The 21837-nt window shown below is 43.5% G+C and overlaps 1 protein-coding gene across 6 annotated transcripts in view; it reads right to left on the bottom strand.

The window, feature by feature from the left end:
- Nucleotides 1-21837, bottom strand: part of TSNARE1 (t-SNARE domain containing 1) — a 450340-nt gene that overhangs the window by 427986 nt on the left and 517 nt on the right. For 3 of the 6 annotated variants that reach the window (XM_039714443.1, XM_039714426.1, XM_039714471.1), the window contains exon 2: nucleotides 7114-7207. The gene's annotated coding sequence lies outside the window, so the exon portion shown is untranslated. Of the gene's footprint in view, nucleotides 1-7108; nucleotides 7208-21837 lie in introns of those variants that run through there. The other 3 variants (XM_039714434.1, XM_039714461.1, XM_039714452.1) reach the window with 2 other exon arrangements.

Below are 21837 nucleotides of genomic sequence, written 5' to 3'. Positions count from 1 at the left end.
CAGACAACCAGAGGCTGAAAAAAACCTCCAAGATCATCGAGTCCAACCATTAACCCAGTACCACCACCATGTTCACCACTGAAACTCATCCTCAAGTGTCACATCCACATGTTTGTTCCTTCCAGGGATGATAACTCTACCACTTCCCTGTGCAACCTTTGCTAATGCTTAACAATCCTGGCAGTGAAGTAGCTTTTCCTAAAATCCAATCTAAACCTCCCCTGGCTCAACTTTAGGCCATTTCCTCTCATCCTGTCACTTGTCACCTGGGAGAAGAGACTGACACCCACCTCACTACAATCTCTTTCCAGGTAGTTGTCACTACAATCTCTTTCCAGGTAGTTGTAGAGAGTGATTAGGTCCCCCCTGAGCCTCCTTTTCTCCAGGAGAGAATGACACTGCCCAGAAGAAGCCACCCTCCATCCTACCACATCAGCCAAGGTCCCACCATGTCCCAGTAGCTGAAACTCAGGTTCTTCAGCTGGGAATGCAGCAAGATTAATTTAACCCAAGAGAAAGCACAAGCTGCTTCATAAGAGTTGAAACTGTGTTGTCTATCCAAAATCTAAGCATTTTTAAAAATTATTCTTGGTAGGGTTTTGTTTGGAATGCATCAGACTCTGGTGTTGGTTAAGACACCAAGGCCTAAATGTTGGACAGGGCTGAAATCCATGAATCCACTTCCAAGAGAGTGGAGCTCTGACTTTTAGGGGCCAGAAAATTATGCAAAAAGGCATCTTTAGGCTGCAGCTCTGTGACGAATTAGGTCTGAGGAGGGAGGGAAGTCAAGACATCCCCACAGCACTCCCTTCCTGCCCCACACCACATCTGCCTCTCCTCTCTCTTGCTAATACAGGGACCAGCAGCTAGTGCTGTAAATCAGATCAATGAAACATTCAGTTAAAAATAACAGCCCAAACCTCCTCCATTGCAGGAGAGCCTTTCGGATCACAAATGATGAAAGCACATTTCTAAAAAAAGCAAGCTGAGATGACAGCAATTTCTGAGAAGGTGGCAAAATAAACAGCCCCGAGCCCAACCAGGAGAACAAGGGCTGGGCTGCTCCAAGCATTGCTGAGGCTCCAGAATAACCCTGGCAGTGGGAAAACAGGTCTCAACACCTCCAGTTAGTGTCTACCTATGTCAAAGATGGTGCCTGGTTCCCATCCTGGTGACACTGCAGGAACAGGACATTCAGAGGACACCACTACCCACTACTGTGAGCTATTCCTTGCACATCCCCTTACCCACTGGACTGTGTTATTCCTGCCTTGCAGCTGGTAGACAGGGAGAAAAAGGCAGGATGCAGCTTCTGGGGTCAAGAAACATCATCCTTGTGGTACCCACAAGCACTCAGACTGTGGTGCTGGCTGAAGATGTGAGGGAAAAGAGAAGCAACATCCCCAAGGTTTCTTACAACTATTTTTATGATTGATACTGGGAAAGAGGAGAGGGAGTGGGGAGTAAGGGATTTTTTTCCCCCCTTTTTTATGTCATCTAAGCACCCACTAAATAAAGAACCAGCTGTCTTCATCCTGCAATCCAGATGGATGTCCCCCTGCAACAGGGGGATGCACCACAGCATCTCGCCTTGCATTTCCAATGCCGGGATTCAATACAGCGACTGCAACTTTTAATGCCTTTTACAAACATCTAATTCACTCTGTATTAATCCCTCAGAGCAGCTACTCCTTCATTTTACCCTTGGAGACATCAAGCTAAAATATTCATCAGCTTGAACACAAAAACCTACAGCTCTAAGCAGTTGTTGAGGACAGAGGACGTGCTGTTACCCAGTTCTCTGATATATACAGCAGAATAACACCATCCTTGCAATAAAAGTACAGAATGAGCCTCTAAAGATGCCTTTTTACTAGATGTTTGTAAGTGGATTTAGGTTTAATGACAAACTCCTCTTGCTTATTTCCTGCTTTTACTCATTCTTCTTTTTGGGGGGAGGGCGGCTGACAAGGGCTGTTCTTTCTCAAGCTCAATATTTAATAAAATAAATCCAAAAATATATGAAAATGCACTCTTAAGTCATGGCACAAGGCATATTTCAAATTAATGCAGCTGAAAAAACCTCCAAACTATCAAAAAGGTATTTCAATAAGGGATTTTCACTTAATCGAGACATTGAAGACATTGACACAACTTCTAAAAAGATTAATCTCTTCCAAGTATTTTAACTCAATTAAATTGACAAAATCTCCAGCACATGAAGGTGCAACAACCTCGTGGTCCACACTTCAGTTTTTCCAGGCTACAAAGGACTTCCCAAAGCTGACTATTTTAGGGAGAGCTTTCAGGCAGTCTCTCAGCTGACTCATGCAGGCCATGTCCAGATATGCCCAGAAATCTTTAGTATTGAAGGAGCAAACCACAGGAGTGTGCATTAACTCGTGTGTGCATTCCACATCTCAGCCACAACAAATCACAAACACAGTGCAGGACCTGACACACACTATTTAATTTGACCTTTGACTACAACAGAGCCCAAGCAAGGTGACTCCAGCCCATAAATATTCCTGACTCCACCAGCATTGAAGATGTTCAGCCTTCAAACCTTGAAGGGAAGCAAACAACAGCAGCGAATCCCTGCAGTTGTTTCACCTTAAATAGACAGAAGGGAGGTGTTGACACTGAAGTAATGCTTTGCAGTTCAGGCAATCTGTGTTCAACTGCCAGGCTTGACTAAGCTCTGGATGCAGTAGGAGAATTAAAGACAAGCCACAGTCCTCTCACCTCATCCAAAGCATCCTGGAGCTGCAAAATGAATAGGAGAGACTCCTGGCTGAATGGGATGTTACTGTGCTTCAGTACAGCACAGCAAAGAATGGACCTGCATAATTTTCATTTTTAACATTCAAGAAGATTAAATTAAAATAGTAAAAAAAAAAAATCACAAATATAGAAAGATACAACAATTGTAATCAAGGTGGCAAGAAACTGGCAATGTGCTCATCACTGGAACAGTTTGGGAGTTACCCAGAACCAGTTTGTACCCTTGATCAAGGCATTTCTTTGCATCAGCCTCCTGCAGTAGGCAGATAAAATGTAGCTGTTCCATCTACATAAAACCTGTTTAGATACATAAATCTTTGCAAAGTGGCTTTTTATTTTGAGGCAAAACCAGAAAGAATTATACGCTGCATTAAATATTTTCTCCTTTGTCCTCTTCTCGACCGTCTGCAAGATCAATTAAAGTACTTTTGCATAAAACAGGCAGAGAGGAACACGTTCCAAAAAATAAATAAATAACAATGCCACTCTTTGCTTTCAGTATGATGCCTGAAGAAAACAAGCGTAATGACTTAAAGATTCCCACAGTGAAAAAGAAGAAAATGATGAAGGTTTAATCATACCCTTACAAGGCAGCAAAACACATTTCTCAAGTCTTAATATCTCTTGTGAAATTTTAAGTGCTCAGACACAAATATTAGCAACAAGCTGCAGCAAGCTGAGTCGTTTCCCCTGCCCTCACACAGAAACATGTGCAAGTCCCTCCCTTGCACTCACACACACACATTTGCTGTTTCCATCACTTTTCTATTTGCAAAAAATATCCCAGTGAATCTATGAGCCATTAAGACGTTATGATTTAACACGTTCCTCGCCTTATGGAGGTGTCACTATCCTGGAGCTCAGCAACCTCTCTGTCCAGCTGCAATCCAACATCTGGAAGCACCAGCACCATTTCCCTGCAGGCTGACCAGCAATGGGAGTCACGGCCCCAGCCTTGGCATGGAGAGACAACGCTCAGATCAACTGCTCCCCTGTTACCAGTGGGGAGTGGGGGAAAAGGGAGAGAGATCACCCCACCAAAAAAACCCAAGATCTACTTTCCTTTCCCTCAGAATGCCCTTTATCACGTCTGCACAGGGCAAGGGAAGAACTGTTCCCCTCAAAACCCCATCATCATAGGTTCTAAGGAAGAAATATTTTAACTGAGGGTGGAGAAACATTGGCACAGGTTGCCCAGAGAAGCTGTGGATGCCCCATCCCTGGAAGTGTTCAAGGCAAGGATGAGGCTTGGAGCAACCTGGGGCAGTGAGAGATATCCCTGTCCATGGCAGGGGTGTTGGAACTGGATGATCTTTAGGATTCCTTCCAACCCAAGCTATTCTGTGATTCTGTCACCATATCTGGCCCCAAAGACAAGTGGTGGCCTATGTGGCACAGAGGTCACTGACCATTTCCCCTTGGGTTATGGGGACTTAGTTCTGCTCCCTGTACCTTCAGCTGTGGAACTCATCCCACCACATTTCTCTCATGGCAACTGTGCCATATTTTTCCTGCTGCACAGGGGCTTCCAGCTCCCCCTGTTTGTTGCCCATGCTGAGGGCACTGGTGGAGATGCACTTCAGCTGGGCTGTTGTTCCCACCACCTCCTTCTGGGGATGGAGCCCTAATTCCTACATGGCTATTCTCATGGTTTCAAACACATCAATAACTGATGTTTCCTGCTGCACAGGGGCTTCCAGCTCCCCCTGTTTGTTGCCCATGCTGGTGCAGATGCACTTCAGCTGGGCTGTTGTTCCCACCACCTCCTTTTGGGGATGGAGCCCTGATTCCTTCATGGCTATTCTCATGGTTTCAAACACACCAATAACTCTATTCTCATGGTTTCAAACACATCAATAACTGATGCCTTTGCTGCTGCAGGGATCTCCATCCCCCACCTCCACTGAGACAGCATCCCATGACAAGAAAACCCAAAAATAGCAGGGATCTCCATCCCCCGCCTCCACTGAGACAGAGTCCCATGATAAGAAAACCCAAAAATGTGCTGGTGACACCAGGATCAGGGCCAGGTATTGATTTATTGGATCTTCCTGGCTCCTCCTCATCATTCCCTACAACTGGAAGGGTAGAGGAGAACATTACATGTGTTCCTGATCCCTTAACCAGTCAACCTCACACCAAAACACAAAAGAGCTGAGAGGACAAAGAAATCACTGCTCTACACAATTGAAACAGAAGAATAACTTGCAATAAAAAAATAAATCTAAAAAACAAGCCCACACGAAAAAGAAAACCGATTATCCAAGAAATGAAAACAAAAGCTAAGAGGTGAATAATTCATTTAGGCAATGTGCAGTGCCCATATTCTACCTGAATTGTTTACATGGAAAGTTCATGGTTTAATCAGAACTGCCGGAACAAGAAAAACCAGAGTTCTAAGTACAACATTTATCTTGAGTAAACGAAATAGGTCTCTGGGTAAGGCATTTTCATTTAAAACAGAAAAAAAAATAGGTTGCAGTTTGTGACGTGACCAGCAAGGGGAGTCGGTGCCCAGAGCTTTGAGGGAACCACGCAGATGCAGTTTTGGGTGGAGAAAACTCAAATAAACAATTCTGAGGTAGTGACATTGATAAAACATTGAAGACTGCCAGAGAATGCTAGAAGATGATGGACAGAGAGCAGAAAACCCACTAACCTGGAAAAGAGAGAGGGCTTGAGAGATACTAGAGTAGAAAAATAATCATGTTTTGCTTGGAAATCTGTCCCTGCAAGACTTACTGGAGAGCGGGTAATGAAGAGCTCTCAGAGGGGGAAAAGGAAAAGGACAAATGAAATCAAGCCAGGGTGGATCTTAGGATACGAAAATAAGAGTTAATCTCAAAGTACTTCTGAGTACAATATTCTGACAGTAAGATGAAAAAACTTTGGCCTTGAGGAGACATCCAGAAAGGTACCAGATGTCTGGGAGAAGATGCCAGGGTGGATCTTAGGATACGAAAATAAGAGTTAATCTCAAAGTACTTCCGAGTACAATATTCTGACAGAAAGATGAAAAGACTTTGGCCAGTTCCTCCAGCCTTGAGGAGACATCCAGGAGGGTACCAGATGTCTGGGAGAAGACATCAGAGAACGAGGGCTAACCAGGCACCTCATCACTGAGCCCCATGAACCAGAGCAAATAGGGGGAAAAACCCAAAACTATTAAACACAACTATTAAAAACAACCCTCACAAGGAGTGGGATTTAATAATATTATCCAGCATTTAAAGCAGAATGCCAGCAGTAGGAACTCATTAGGCTCTGTATGGGGAACAGCAGCAAAATCACTGCTGCAGCTCCAGCCATGCTGGGCCCATCAACAGAAACGGGGCCACCCTGGGCTCCGGGGCCACCGGGAGGGGCACTCAGAGCTTTCGTTCCTCTGCCCCGTTAATCTCATTAACCTCGTATTTACTCTGTTGTTGGTAATTACTCAGAACGTTAACAGGCACGATTTATGCATATTATTTACTGAATGTTACAAATCTCTTCAGCTCTGTGTATGAATTGGGGCTGGAATAAGCCAACACTCCAAGTGCTATGGAAAACAGGGGTAGAGGAATGAAAAATATTTTTAAAATTTTAAAAATACATTTTTAGGAGTTGTTTCAAATTTCTTCAGTATCTTCAGTTTCTTCAGGCAAGATAACCAGTCAAATCAGATAAATATATAGAATCCATCCATTTTACTAATTCTGTAATACCATTCTAACAAGGAAAGACAGACACTAAACCAAAAATGCCCAAGAAAATACTTATTTCCTCCTGTTAAGCTGGAGCCCATGAAAAAACTGTTCAAGCCATGATACAAATTACCGTTAACGATATTCCAGGTGGGAAAACCAGATGCAGTTTAAGAAAACTGTTATTGCTGTTAAAGAACTCCATAGGTTTTACAGACACAGTCTGTTACACCTTGAAAAATGGAACTTTCACTGACCATCTGTTCCTAGCAGAGAACACCCAGCAGCTCTGGCTTTGGCCAGAAAGCCCAACTCAAAGTCAACATACCATGAGCAGGGGACATCCCAGAGCTTAATGTACAGCCAAGATCAGATGTCAGGGGAGAATTTGGATGGAGATCACCCAGTGGTAACCAGTTAAAACAAAGAAACCACTGCAAGAGCAGAAAATGTGATCCAGAGGTGAACATCTGCAAGAGCAAAGCCCACAGCATTCCTACACTCCAGCTCCAGAGCCTCCTCCACAACATGCAGCATCACCTCCAATGAGCTAAAAGGATATGGAGAAAACTAACCAAAACCAAAGGAAAAAAATGAAATGAGAAGGATTATCAATGAAAGAAAACAGCAAAAATTACCTCACCCACAATTTTATTCTGCTGTGTTGTGGAGCCACTTGTTGGGAACTTGGCAGCAATAACCCAATGGACCCAAGGCCCAGCTCAGCAGTATTGTTCCTGTTTAGATAAAAGGGAAAATAAAAAGAAAATCAGATGTGAAAAGCACAAACAGGCTTTTATCTGCTCTGTTTCCCTCAGTCTGAAGCTCAGGGATTCCCAAGACTGAGGTTTTAGCTGTATCTTTAGATTCAACTGGGAGTTTTCACACCCTGTGAATTTGTTAAACATATCCATATATTAGGCAAGCTCTGCTTTTGGCCTACACAATGTCTGTTGACAATGGAACACACACCAAAAAAAAAAAAAGGAAAGAAAAGAACACTTCTTCCCTTTCATCTCAGGGTGCAAACACCAGGGGATGCCTAGCAAAACACAGCAAGTGATTTTCATTTTCTGCAATTTGTGATTTCACATTATTGTCATTTCCCCCTGTTTAGCCATGTCATATTTTATAGTCAGTATTAGCCAGTTAAACTGGTTTTATTATGTTTTTACTACATTTTTACTACATCTCCTACTAAAAGAAAGCCTGTGCAAATATAGGGATGGCTGAGAGAACCACACCACTTAGACAACCAAGTGGACCCAGCACTGGACTTTTGAACATTTTCAGGGATAGTGATTCCACCACTTCCCTCAGCACTCTGTTCAATGCTTGATCACATTTTCAGTGAAGGAATTTTTCTTATATCCAATCCAAACCTCCCCTGGAGCAACTTGAGGCCATTTCCTCTCATCAGGAACAGCATCCATAAGGATCCAGAAACTCACATAACTCTGGAGACTGTAATGGCATCATAAACTCGTTTCCCACACACACTTTCACAACTGTTTGTAGGTTTTTCTGCCCAAATTTGGAAACTAATGCTGCAGAAGGAATTTAATACCCTTTTAATGCAGTTTACTATGCTTTAATAAAAAATAAAAGAGAAAAGAAAAAAAAGAATGGCTTAGGCAACTCAGGTAGAGGCACTTATACCTTGGGCAAAGTACAGAAATAAAAATATTACGGACTTTTTACAGCAATTGTTCCTCAAACAAAGTGTTTTAATGAAAATGCTGACATTTTGGGCTTGTTTTAAGCAGAAGGAGCATCACCACACAGGAGAGAGCTTTCCAGACTAACCATGAGAGCCTTCTAATCCCTCCTTATGATGGGATGGTGGAGAAAGTAAAATCACATGGGATGACACAGGAGCCAAAGAGAGAAACAGAGGATGCCAAAGGAGCTCCTGCCTTGAGTTTTTCTTAGAAAAAACTCAAGAAACTTTAGAAAAACCATCCAATTACCCTTTCCTCCTCTTTGATTACACAATCGACTTCAACACCCTCAAAAGCCAACACCTCTAAAACATGGGGGAAAAATAATGATTAAGAGCCTTAAGTTAAAGTACAGTACCCAGAACCAGCTTTCAAAGACAGAGTAAATAAGGAAGACCTTTAAATTTTAAGATGTTGTTCAGCAGCACCCTGTCATGCCACATCACACAACACTTCTTCCTTGTTATTTCTCTGGCCAAAGGTCAAAATTCCTCTTCCCAAGAGACAAGCCTTCATTTAAAAAGAGTGGTGAAACTTTTACATCCAACTAATTCAGGAACAATCCACATCTCTGTCCTGGAGACCTTCCTACATATGATTTATTGCAATTGAAAGTGGGGAGAAAAAAATGACAAAATTTTTCTCTAACTGGGGCAGTCTTGCTCCAAATAAACACAGAAGTATTTGTGCAGCACACAGAGTCCAGCACCGAAATCTCAGGATGTTCATGGATGCTATGGTAGGAGTTTTTATCACCCTCACATAGCCTTGGTACAAGCATTTTTAAACTGCCTGTACAAGCAAAAAACCAGTGATCATTTCAATTTTTCAGAACAAGCTAAGCCATGGCACACCCAATCCTGCCAAGTGGGAATTCAGGTCCTTAAGTGTAGAAACCTGGTGGTCCAATTTCCCAGAAATATCATTATGGCCCTCTCCCAGAGCACCCAGGGCAGCCCTAGGAGGATGAAAACCAATACTGGAATGATCAAAACCACACCACATTGCACATAACAATTCTTGTTCATCCATCTCCTCATTTCCTTTTCCCACAAGTTCCATCCCCCAAACTGATGGTTTCTCCTCCAATTCCATCTTTTTCTAGTGGTTTCTCCTCAGCAGGGCCTCTCCTTTGTGTCCCTTTTGCATTCTCCATAAAGGAATCCAAGAGGGATGTGATTCCTTGGTTGGCATCCACTGGGACAACACTATTATAGGGAGGAATTAATGACAACTCTGCCCACCTGCAGGTTTTGGGTTTTTTTTTTAAAGCCATCGTGTATGTAACTCACATGATGTCGGTACAGGAATATCACACTAAGGCTCTGGAAAGTAAGGGGCGGGTTTTCCTCGTTACTATGGTTATGAGCAATTTTAATGACCAACCTAAATAAAAAGGCTGGAAGAGAGAGAAAGTAGGAAGGAGTGAGGTGGGCGTTTAATTTTGATTGACAAGACAGAGCAGAACTAGTTAAGATCTGTCAAATGCTTGCTGAGGATCACAAATCCTCAGCACATTCTACGGCAGACAGAATTAGTCTAAATGCACAGCTTTACAAAAATATTTCTTATCTGCTGAGATCAGTGTTCAGCATTCCAGCTGCCCCACAGAAAGCAGCTGATGTCGTAACTACCAAAGGAACTAAGGTAGGGCCAGAAAAAATACATGTATATTTTAATTATTTGTATTTCATTTTTAAGTATTAACATCTACAATGTCTTAATATGTATTAATTTTTGTCTCTGACCTACATTAATAAAATTATTTCTATAAAATGACAGCATTCTCAAGATTGTTAACTACTAAGACAACGATTTTAAAGGTGTTATCAAAGGCACCACTTTGGAATCACATCTGCTTTACATGAAATGTTGTATAAATACAGACTACAGAGATAATTCCTGCAATAAAGACCTTAAAATAGGAGACTGAATGCAGAAGGAGTTGAACACAGATTTAATGGGAAATTTCAGGAAACACAATCTGGAAAGACAAAAACACTGGCATGACAGTCAGCTGTGATGTTCCCTGATACACCACCAAAAAACAAGCTTCAGGGAAAATTAAGAACATTCCTGCAAATGAAATATTCAAGAAGGAAGAATAATGGAGAGGTGGAGCATTTCAAAGTCAGGAACAGAGTTCCATCACCTTGGAGGGAAGAATCAATATCTCACCAAGGCACAAGGCAGCACAAGAAGACTAAACCAGCATCTTGTGTTTAAGGCAAGGGAGAAGCAGGATGCACCAAAGGACAGACACAAACAAGATCCAAGATGTGCCTGAACCAAACTCAAAAGCTGTTCTTCTTGTTCTCACTTGGCTCTGTTGGGACGCAGGCAGGACACAGTGATCTTCACAGGGCTACACACCCATGAGCTTTGCTGTTTTATCCAATGATGTTGGAATTTTAAGGAGAAAAAAACTCGGCAAGAGAGGATGAGCTTACAAAAGAGGGAAGTCAACAGCTCCTGAGATGCCTGCCAACAGGATCTGCACTTAAAGCGTGCAGTTTTGGCAGAGAATGTTCTCAAAATCTGATATTTAAAAGTCTCATGGTGTTGGAACACGTAATTAAAGTAAAAGGATACAAGTGAACTAAGATCTGATCAACACAAACTTGTATCGAAGTCAGAATGTGTTCCAACAGAGTCTCAGCCACCTGGCTCTTCCATGCTTCGTTCAAAGTGAGAAAAATTAGCTACCAACTACTTTTATTCCCACTCAAAATCATCCCCCTCCAGCCTCTAAAAGGGATGGATTTGCAAAAAACTTCAAAAACTAAAAAATTCCAAACAAATTCCAAAATTCAAATGTTGCTTAATTTACTGCCACTTTCCAATTCTAGAGCAACAAATTTGTTGTGAAACTAACTTTTCCTTCACCTATCAATGCCCAGGCATTGATGGGTGAAGGAAACAAAGAATAATGAAAACACCTACAATTTCATTCTTGCTCCTCAAGAACTGGAATAAATGAAAGAATTCAAATCCTTCATCAAAAAAAGTCCTGAGAAGAGGAAGGACTTGGGGATATTGGTGGATGGGAAGTTCGACATGACATTATAAATGGCAATGTGGCTGCTCCATCCCTGGAAGTGTCCAAAGCCAGGCTGGACAGGTCTTGGAGCAACCTGGTCTACTGCAAGCTGTCCCTGCCCACAGCAGAGGGTCAGAATGAGATGATCTTTCAGATCCCTTCCAACCCAAACTGTTCTAATAGTCTACAAATTTACTGCTGTTTCCTTCCTAGTAGTGCCAACATGAACTCAATAACCAAGAAAACAAACAAAAAAAAAACCCAACAAAAATAAGGAATTCATGTGTGATCCGATTTCTTACTGCAAGGTTTCCAACAGCCAAGCCATCCACCACCAAGTGGAAGAGAAAAGTCAAAGCAGTGTGGAATCAGTTGGCACAAGCTCATTTTTTCACCAGGTAATGCCTCGAAACCTCCCAAACCAACTCTGCTGCCATCAGAGCCGCCTCTTCCTTGGACAGCGCCCAGGAACTGCTCGCAAATGAAATCCAACCAAATTTATTGCTTCTGCAAGCCTGGAAATTTCAGTTACAGAGGTGACGTGACATTTTGTTTCACCAATGCTAATCTAATACCTTTTTAAAGGTGCATACGTTTCACCCTGTTGGCTTCCAACACTGAATTACCAGCTCTGCTAAGCTTCAGAATAAATGAGACGAGCGTGGCCTCCAGGCAAAATCCCTTTGCTGTAATCTTTATTCAAAACACACCGCTCTGGAGCCTTGCATGCATTGCCAAAAATCGCCTTGAGGTTTGCTCTTAAGATGGCAATTTGCATATCAACATTTTGCTGCAGAGCTTACCCAATGTCCCCGCTATTATTTTAATACTCTGCTGTGGGCGGCCCCCTGAGCAGCTCACAGAAGTGCAGGCTAAAAATATTCCTGCCTTCCCCACCGGCTCCACACATGACCACAGCGAGCACCGGCTCGGATGCAAAGCCGGCAGTGATGGCATCCACCCGCCTCTCCAGGAGGATGCTCAGGCTCCAAGGTGCTCAAAAAAACATGGCAAGAAGGAGAAAAGTAGCTCTGCATGGATGGAGGAAAAATGCACAAGCGCTGGAGGAGGAAGAGCTGGTTTTACAAGGGAAGCAGGAGAGGTTTACCGCGTGCGAGACATTCTTGGGAAAACACATTAAGAGGTAATAAAGCAGGTGAGGAAGGCACTGCCTGGGATATGAATTTAATGCTGAACAGAGGAAGAGGAAGAATTTTCAAGCACAGAACGGGAGCGATGCCGGGCGGACGCGAGCACAGCCTGATTCATGCCCCAGAAGGGAGATCCCAATCCCGCTGGCAGCACCATGTTGATGACAGCGCATGAAAAACCATGGATTGCAGGTTTTTCTCCTTCCCCTCCTCCCCCTCGCCCAGCAAACCCCAGGCTCAGAGGTTGTAATTATTTCTGGCAAGGTGTAAACAGGTCTGGGAAATGAAACTGAAAACTGGAGCTATTTATGAGATGCCACACAGGGAATTGGCATCGGAGCCCGGCTACCAAATCAGCAAGAACAAGGTCACCCTGGTCTGCTTAGGAGAGCAACTTTGCAAAGTGGTTTGCAGCCAGCCAGGCAAAATAACCATGCTCAGTCTGCCCAGGATGGTGAGTTAATGGAAATGGAGGGTGGAGAACCACCAGAGGACATTGCTCTAGCCAATAACAAGGGATTTATCATGATGCTGGTAGGCTTTGAGATGATGTCCATCAAGATGACATCCACTCAGGACAATCAGCTGCCTCTCTGGGGTGTGGCAGAGGAGCAAGGAGGACATCAAGTCCATAAGTGTCCCTCAACCAAGTTGTTGTAGAGGCAATCAGCTAAGGGACTCATCTGCCCAGAACCATTCCAGGCCAGACTGGATGCAGCTTGGTCTAGTGGAAAGTGTCCCTGCTCACAGCAGGGGGATTGGAACAAGATGATCTTGAAGGTCCCTTCCAACCCAAACCCTCCTATGACCTGCATGAAAATGACCACTGGAGATCACTCATCCCCTTACCCTGCAGGCCACCACTTGCTTCCAAGGAATTGGATTATTGCCCGAACACAGGAAAAAACAGAAATTTTGAAAAGCAATTTCCTTTCTGCTGGTGGAGGAAAGAAACAAAAGCTAAACCATCCCAGCAGGAGGATCTCACAGCCCAATGGGGCTGCAGGAGCCACCAGCATCTCAAACCCACAAAACAGCCACTAAGGAAAATTCAAAAAGTTTTTTTTGGTATCACCAGGAAGGAAATGAAAAGAGATGGTCAAATTCAGGAAGTGCAGGCAGAGAGGCAGCGAGTGCCCCTGGGGATAGCAGGATCTCCAGACTATTTTCTGCACATTCTTTATATTCTGTTCTCAAATGCCTCACAAACAGGTCTAGGATGCACAACTCTGTTTCTGAGATTACACTTAAATTGTGATTATTTTTTAAATGGAAGGCAAGCACAGTGCAGTAAGAAAAGACCTGGCCAAAGAGAGAAGAGCAAGCCTGAAGATCTCAGAGCCTGTGGGATATCTTTGTATATGAAAGGAAATAAGGTACACCTGAACAATGAGCAAAGGAATATAAATTTTTTTTAAAAAATTAAAAAGCAGACCTTGGATTCCATACTCAGGGAAGAGGATCTTGACAACTAATTTGCCAGTATTCCCATAAGAGGAAAAAAAAAACCTAATCCACCAGAATTCCAGTCTCATGATTGCCCTATGTTTGGGACAAAGGAGACAAAATCAGAGAAGCTGAGGATGTCCCATCCCTGGAAGTGCTCTAGGACAGGTTGGATGGGGTTTGGAGCAACCTGGGATAGTGGGAGGTGTCCCTGCCCACGGCAGGAAGAAGGTCCCTTCCCACTCAAACCATTCTAGGATCCTATGAAACCCACCTGCTTCAGCTCTGAAAATGATCAACAGGAAAATATCTGTAGTGAGAGTCTCAGTTTGCTTTTTCAAATTTAAAGGTGCCCTGTTTTACACAAATATTGCAATCCTGTTTTCACCACTTGCTAAGACGTCTCTCCAAGGGGCTGGTTTGGGCACTTGGCTAGGACAGAATCCATTCATTTTCAAAAACCAACCCATACTTATAAAGCCTTCCCTTGGTGCATGATCAAAACTTAGGAGGGCTTTGTAAAGCACACTGTTGTTCTCTGAAAGAGAAGTGTCAAAAAGTTTTGGACAGCATTTCTCAGGCTTCCACACCCATATTCTGCCACCTACTAGCACCTTTGAGCACTTGCTGTTAATGGAAGCTGAAGGTCCTTGACACTGAGAAATCAAGTCTCTAACATGCAGTAGCCTCAACACAATATAAGCACCACTATTTTAATTATTTTAGAGTTTTACCATATTTATCATGAGTAAAAGTAGATTTAGTAAAATTACTTGATTTTTGACCATCACTGCAGCTCTGGATAGCTTTAAAGCCTGCATGGGATGGTCTGCAAGAGGATGGGGAGGATCAGGAGGTCAGACAAACTTCTCTGATCACAGCTATGAGTATTCACCATGGCCTCAAGCTGCCCACATCAATCCCACAACACTTTTGGCAGAGAAGAGACTAAAATTTTAAATTCCTTAAAACAAAAGCCAAAATTCCTAAAAATTTTAAATTCCTTAAAACAAAAGCAAACAAAACCACATCCAGTATTATTATATATATATTTGAGGTTTATATATATGGTCTTATGCATTATATTACAGAAATTAGTTGTTCATTTAATAACATATGTATATTTGTAAGCTTAATTTTTCATACTTTTTCCCTGAGCATCCACAACCTGCAGCAGAATAATTGGGACTGACATCAGGGTCACCCAGCATGACAGGCACTCAGGTAAGGGAGCAGCTGGAGATTACCAGGCACGCAACAGAAGACATTTAATACACTTGGGGAAGGTAAATCACATCTCAAGCTATGTAACACTATGTCTAAATTTGTATAAATCAGGTATTTAGAAATTAGGAGGTTCTCATGAGAGTCTAGATAGCGAACAGTGTCACAAGGGAGCACAAATCAATTGTCTTTGTGGGGAAAAATACAATGAAAAGCTGTATTAAGGTTTGATTCAGTTCAGTCAAAGGAAAATCTGAAGCCCTGCAGCTTCCAACAAGAATTTCTGTCACGTACAGGGTGATATGAAACGTGCTACCCAGCACTGCTCCTGCAGCCTCGTCAACCTCCCCCATCTCCAGATGCATGGCAGCATTTTTATCTCCAAAATCAGAAGAACTTGGAGCATGGTGAACATCTCCATGCTGGGATATGGGATACTGCAAAGCATTGGTCTCTTCCAACCCAAACTGTTCTATGATTCAATGAAACAACTATTGAAGCAACTGTTCCACAACTTGTCAACCCAGTAAGACATCATCCAAATCTTCCCTGAACAGCCCAAGAGGATTTTGTTCCTCTAAGACACCCCAAAAACTGGGGCACACGAGCTGAGCAGGCAGCACCATTGCATGAGGACTGTGGTGACAGTCATGAGATGTCACCTGTCAGTAAATCACAGAATCACAGAATGGTTTGGGTTGGAAGAGACCTTAATCACCTCATTCCAAACCCCTGCCATGGGCAGGGGACACTTTCCACCAGGTTGCTCAGCTTCTTCAGCTTAAAGCCATTCCCTCTTTTCCTATTACAAAAAAAAAAGGGAATTTCAAAGTGGGGGAAGAAGGATGAAGAAAAAGAGAATTCCTGGCTTTGTATGGGATTTTTTACAAAGCAGCCATTAATAGCAAGTTTGGGAGTTCCCCCATACCATATTTGAGTCTCTGGCATCTCACACAGCCCAGAAATGGGTTAATCCAAAAATCTGGGTCATAACACCTCCAAATCTGCCTGTTTTTTCACATGTAGAAAAATAAAGGAGGCACCTCCCTCCTCCACGCAGAAGCATCAGAAGAAGATTCATTAAAAATGGAAAAAAAAAGCAACAGGTTTCAGCAATGAGCATGATCAAAGTCTCCCATGGAAGAAAAAATGTTTTATTTTACAGAAATAAGAACTATGGCAACAGCTCTGGAATAAAATCCTACAGCACGGCTGTCTCCTGCACTCCTTTACTCCATGCACCAGATGATGGAGGAGTCCTACAAGGGGAAAAAAAATACATGGCCAAGTTATTCAAGACCAGAATGACAATAAATGTATACAGAGAGGAGAAGGAGGACTAATAAAGTCCTCAATAACCTCAAAAAATCTTATTTGTGCAATGCCTGGCTTTGCAGCAGGGGGGACAGTAGAGAAAGAACAAAACAAACGCTACACAATGAAGAGCATCAAACATTTTGCAGTTATTTTCTGCTTTTATTTAAGAAAGAGATGACAGAGAGGGTGAAGAGATCATCACCTAAGCCAACATCAGTTTTACTTCCAAAAAAAGGAATTTTACAAAAAAAAAATAATTAGTAAGTATAGGTATTGCAGCTATGTTTGACTTCAATCAAGGAGTAGCTGGAAAATATTTTCCAGATTTTGCTTGCACATCCCAGCAGATGAACTGACAACACATCTAAATGGCCCTTGGGAGAGCTTTTCCCCACAACTCTGCATCCCAGGAAAAAAAAATTCAAAAACACCTGCTGATATACCATTTCTTCTTATTTTTGTACCAATCTTCAGGAGATATTTAAAAAGCAACTGATTATCAGTGCAATCTTTGTTTTTTAATGGACACAAAAAATGGACATAAAAAGAAAAAGATAATACATCCTGCCCCTTTTTTATTTTAGTTAAATGCTATTTTTTCCATCATCAGAAACACTGCAGAGATGTGCCCATGCACTGCAACAAAGAGATGGCACCTGCCTACTGAATTTCCTGACTAGTGACACTTGGAAGAAAAAGAGTTTTAAATAGAAACCTCCCTGCAAGTGTTAAATCAGATTAATTTAACTCTTGCGTTATTTTAATCTTAGACACCACCATGTGCAAGGCAAGCAGGAAAAAAAAAATAGGGAGTAGGATTCTTATCTTGACCGTATTCTTTGGGAAATGCAGTGCATTATTAAAAACCACAAATATAATTTCTGAGAGCAAAATACAGACACTTCTGGCTATTTTGCAGTAGGAAAAAAGCACCAACATTTTATGAAGCTTTGTGTTCACTCAGCATCAAGTGAAGGGCAGAGCTTTCCTCCAGCCTTGTGGTGCCCAATGCCACCGCCAAAAACACCAATGCCAGTTTGGGGCCACACTTTGGATTTGCACGTGGCAAAAAGTGTTCTGCAAAATACAATGCACTTTGAAAGGTTGGTGATGCTGCTGAGGAAGAAGTTTTTGCAGAATTTCCCCCACAAACACCATCACGGAGGTACACTCTGATACTTCAGTTGTGAGTTAGGCTCATGCTTATATAATGGATTAAATTATTAAAATTAATAATTAAATAGCTGGATTAAATTTAGACTGAGGGGGTCATGCAATAGGAAAATACACACATTCTAATGGTCAGGAATCATGGAATGGTTTGGGCTGGAAGGGACATTAAAGATCATCCAATCCCCTGACACGGGCAGGGACACCTTCCTCTATCCCAGGTTGCTCCATGCCCCATCCAAAATGGCCTCAAACACTTCCAGGGATGGGACAGCCACAGCTTCTCTGGAAAACTTGTGCCAGGGCTTCCCCACCTTCACAATAAGGGATTTCTTTCTAATATTGAATCTAAACCTGCTCTCTGTCAAGGGGAAGATCTTTTCCTCACTGTATCACTCCAGGCCCTTGTCCAATGTCCCTTTCCAGCTCTCTTGGAGCCCTTTTAGGCACTTTAAGGGACCCTCCCTGGAGCCTTCTCTTCTCCAGGCTGAAAATCCCAGCTCTCCCAGCCTGGCTCCACAGCAGAGGGGCTCCATCCCTCTGATCCCCTTGGTGGCCTCCTCTGGACTTGCTGCAACAGCTCCATGTCCTTCCTGTGCTCTGCAGGTGGGGTCTCACCTGAGAGGGGCAGAACAACCCCCTCAGCTGCTACCCACCCTGCTCTGGATGCAGCCCAGGACACACTTGGATTTTTGGGCTCCACATGCCCAAAAACAGCTGGGTCATGTCCAGCCTCCCATCCACCAGCACCTCCAAGTCCTCCACAGGACTGCCTTCAATCTCTTCATCCCCTAGACCAGACACCAGAGGTGGAAATACATGACCAACCATTCCCTGGGGGTGGAAAGATCCATCCATCCATCCATCCATCCATCCATCCATCCATCCTCACTGGGACCAAACCTGGACATACAAGTCCTTCCCAGTGCAATCAGCCCCTGGCAATGACAACTCCAACCCTAAATAAAACAGAGGCTCCTCCTGCCCACCTAAAACCCTCAGGTCTCACCAATTTCCAGTCCTCTGAAGCACCAGCAACCCTTGGAAGGTCCATAAAAACCCAAGTGAGAGGCACCCAGCTCACCCCACTGCCCAAAGCAGGTGAACTGTAGGAAGGAGGATAATAAAGATGGGAAAAGTAAATTACAAGTTTTTAACAGTTCATTCCACTTTCATCGAGCAGAATGTGTTTATGGTAGAGGCAGGGAATCAAAAGTATTATTTTTATCTTGATATTATTTGCCCTTTCACACTTGCTATTTAAATATTCCTGAAATCCTAGAAGAACCCACAATTTAAAATACCATTTTATATATATATATATATATATTTATTTATAGATATATATGGAAGGGGAAGCACAGACTCATTCATTTTCAGCTTCTCTCTTGTATTTTTCTTTTCAATTACATTTTAAGTGCTATAATATCAATGTGCAAATTTATCAAGACACCGAATATTTATTTTTCCTCCACTCCTGCTAAAGATTCTCCAGACCCAGAGCAGGCAGGGAGACCTGGTCACACCAGAGGGTTTTATGATGAAGAGTAAATAATAAGAAGTTTAAAATGTTTTAAATAAATAAATAAATAAACAAATCAAGAGAGCTGTGAGAAAATGAATGAGGTTGCTTGCAAGAGAGGATGGGAATAAAATAGTGTCATATTGAAATCTCTGTTCTACCAGTCTCTTTTAGCCAATCTCAACTAAATTGCTTAGAGAATCACAAAACACTTTGGGTTGGAAGGGACCTTTAGGTTCATCCAGCTCCAATCCCAGCCATGGCACACCTTCCACTATCCCAGGTTGCTCCAAGTCCCATCCAACATGGCCTTGAACATTTTCAGGGATTGGGCATCCACAGCTTCTCTGGGCAGCCTGGTTCATTGCCTCACCACCCTGTAACTCTTGATTTAGACAAAATAACAGGAGGAAACAGGGATGGAATCTGGATCAGAAGCCTGGATCAAGCAGGACACGTGGCTGCACTGATTAGCACTACATTAGTAGTTAAGCTAATTTTTAGTTGCATTAATAAACAAAAGCAAACCAGGAAGGTGGGAGGCCTTGGAGAGCTCAAGCAGGGTGATTTGTTGTGTGAATGACCACTGGAAAGTGGGAATCAGCACATTTAACACCCTAGAAGAAGTCCAGAAACCAGACTGAGGATGAGAGGGAAAAGAGCTCAAGCAGGGTGATTTGTTGTGTGAATGACCACTGGAAAGTGGGAATCAGCACATTTAACACCCTAGAAGTCCACAAGCCAGACTGAGGATGAGAGGGAAAAAGATGATGCAGCTGGCAAAGATGGCAGAGCAGGAAGGCAACAAGGGGTCAGACAGCAATGCACTGACACATCAGGGATTTAAAAATCTGATTTTGCATCTACACAAAGAAGAAGGATTTTCCAGAAGGGCACAGAGTGATAGGAGAAGGGGGAATATCATTGAGGTAAAGGAGGGGAGATTTAGGTTGGATTTTAGGAAGGAATTCCTTAATGACAGAGTGAGGAGGCCCTGGCAGAAGCTGCCCAGAGAAGCTGTGGCTGCACCATCCCTGGAAGTGTTCAAGGCCAGGCTGGATGGGCTTTGGAACAACCTGGGATAGTGGAAGGTGTCCCTGCCCATGGCAGAGGGGCAGAACTGGATGGTTGGTCCCTTCCAACCCAACCCATTCCATGATTCCATGATTAACACTCCAGACAACACCCAGAGTTCAGCCTGGAGATGAGATGGAAAAGGGCATCACAGCTGGAGAAGACAGCAGAGCAGGAGAGCATCCAGGGGTCAGACAGCAGCTGGGCTGAGTCAGTGGGGATTTAAAGACAAGAAACACATGCAGGGACAGCTGGACCACAGCAGAGCCCAGCAGTGCAGGACTGAGCACTGTATGTTCACAGCCCCATTGGAAAGGGAAAAACCAGTCTGGAAAAAGGGATAAATGCCTGATAAAGTATAAACCTTATTGCTAAATTAAAAAAAAAAAAAAGGGTGGGGGAAAACCCTCACATTTTAATCAATCCTTCCCACTCTGCAGCACACAGCCAGTAAAAATTTAGGATTCACTCTGCTGAATCCTAAATCCTTTGTGCAGAATAAAGCACAAAGCAAAACTTGGAGCCGCCACCCCACGCAAGCGTTTGCAAACAAACATCTCCTTGTTCCTGCAGCACTCCCAGACCTCAAGCTCCAAAATGTCACAGACAACTTCAAATGCTAACAAGAGGAGGGTTCTGCAGGGCGTATTCGGCATGCTGGTGGCAGAATGAAACGTGCTTTCAGCTTTCCAAACCCTCTGCTTTTTGAAATGCACACAAAGACAGCGAGCACTTCCATGGGAACACGAGGTTTTCCCAGCAAAGTCCACTCCAGCGCCAGATGCCGGAGGTTAATTGTACCCCACAGCTCAGGGGAGCTTTTATTAAAAGCTTCAAACCACAAACACTTTTCCAACTACAAAAGCAACCCAAAAAAAAAGTTTCTGCAGTCAGCCGAGGGCCACCGCAGAAAGCGGCGCTTTGTACATTTAAAAGTGGTTTTATTTCCTCTCCTTGTACTTCCAAATCCATCCCACTGCCTCAAGCTCCTGAATTAGCCTGGAAGGAGGAAAAAATAATAAATAAACAACATCATGCCCTCTGTGTTGTTAAAATTGAGCAAAAACCTGGCAGGTGACAAGCCAGGAGCAGTTCCCAGCGCTGTCATTGTGCTGGAAATTGATAAATCAGGATTTCTTCCTGAGCAGCTGTGGGACAGTGGCAAACTGGGTGCAGGGACATCCCATCCTCACCCAGTCACCGGTGACATGGGACACAGGTGTGGTCCACAGCACCCTGACACATGTCCCTCCCTGTCCCCAAATCACTCACTGCACACATAAAACCCTGTGCAACAGCAGCCAAAGCCCCAAATTCCCACCCAGAGACCTGTGCCACCCCCATCCCCATGTCACACACCCCCAGCTTGTGCCAGCCCAGCTCTGTCCCCATGTTACACGCTGCCCCCTGTGCCAGGGCACTCCTGTCCCCATGTCACATCCCCCTGGGCTAGCCCTGTCACCATGTCACACACATACCCCAAACTGCTGTGCTAGCCCTGTCCCCATGCCACATGCACACCTCCAACTATGCCAGGCCATCCCTGTCCCCATGTCGCACACATACGCCCTGTGCCATCCCTGTCCCCATGTCGCACACATACGCCCTGTGCCAGCCCTGTCCCCATGTCACCATGTCACACACCCCCTGTGCCATGCCCCGTCCCCATGTCACACACACACACACACCTGTGCCATCCATG

The sequence above is a fragment of the Passer montanus genome, unplaced genomic scaffold (genome assembly GCF_014805655.1).
Source record: "Passer montanus isolate IOZ18808 unplaced genomic scaffold, ASM1480565v1 scaffold100, whole genome shotgun sequence".
NCBI lineage: Eukaryota > Metazoa > Chordata > Aves > Passeriformes > Passeridae > Passer > Passer montanus.
Note: the sequence above shows the minus strand (reverse complement) of the source record. Positions and strands in the feature narration are given on the sequence as shown.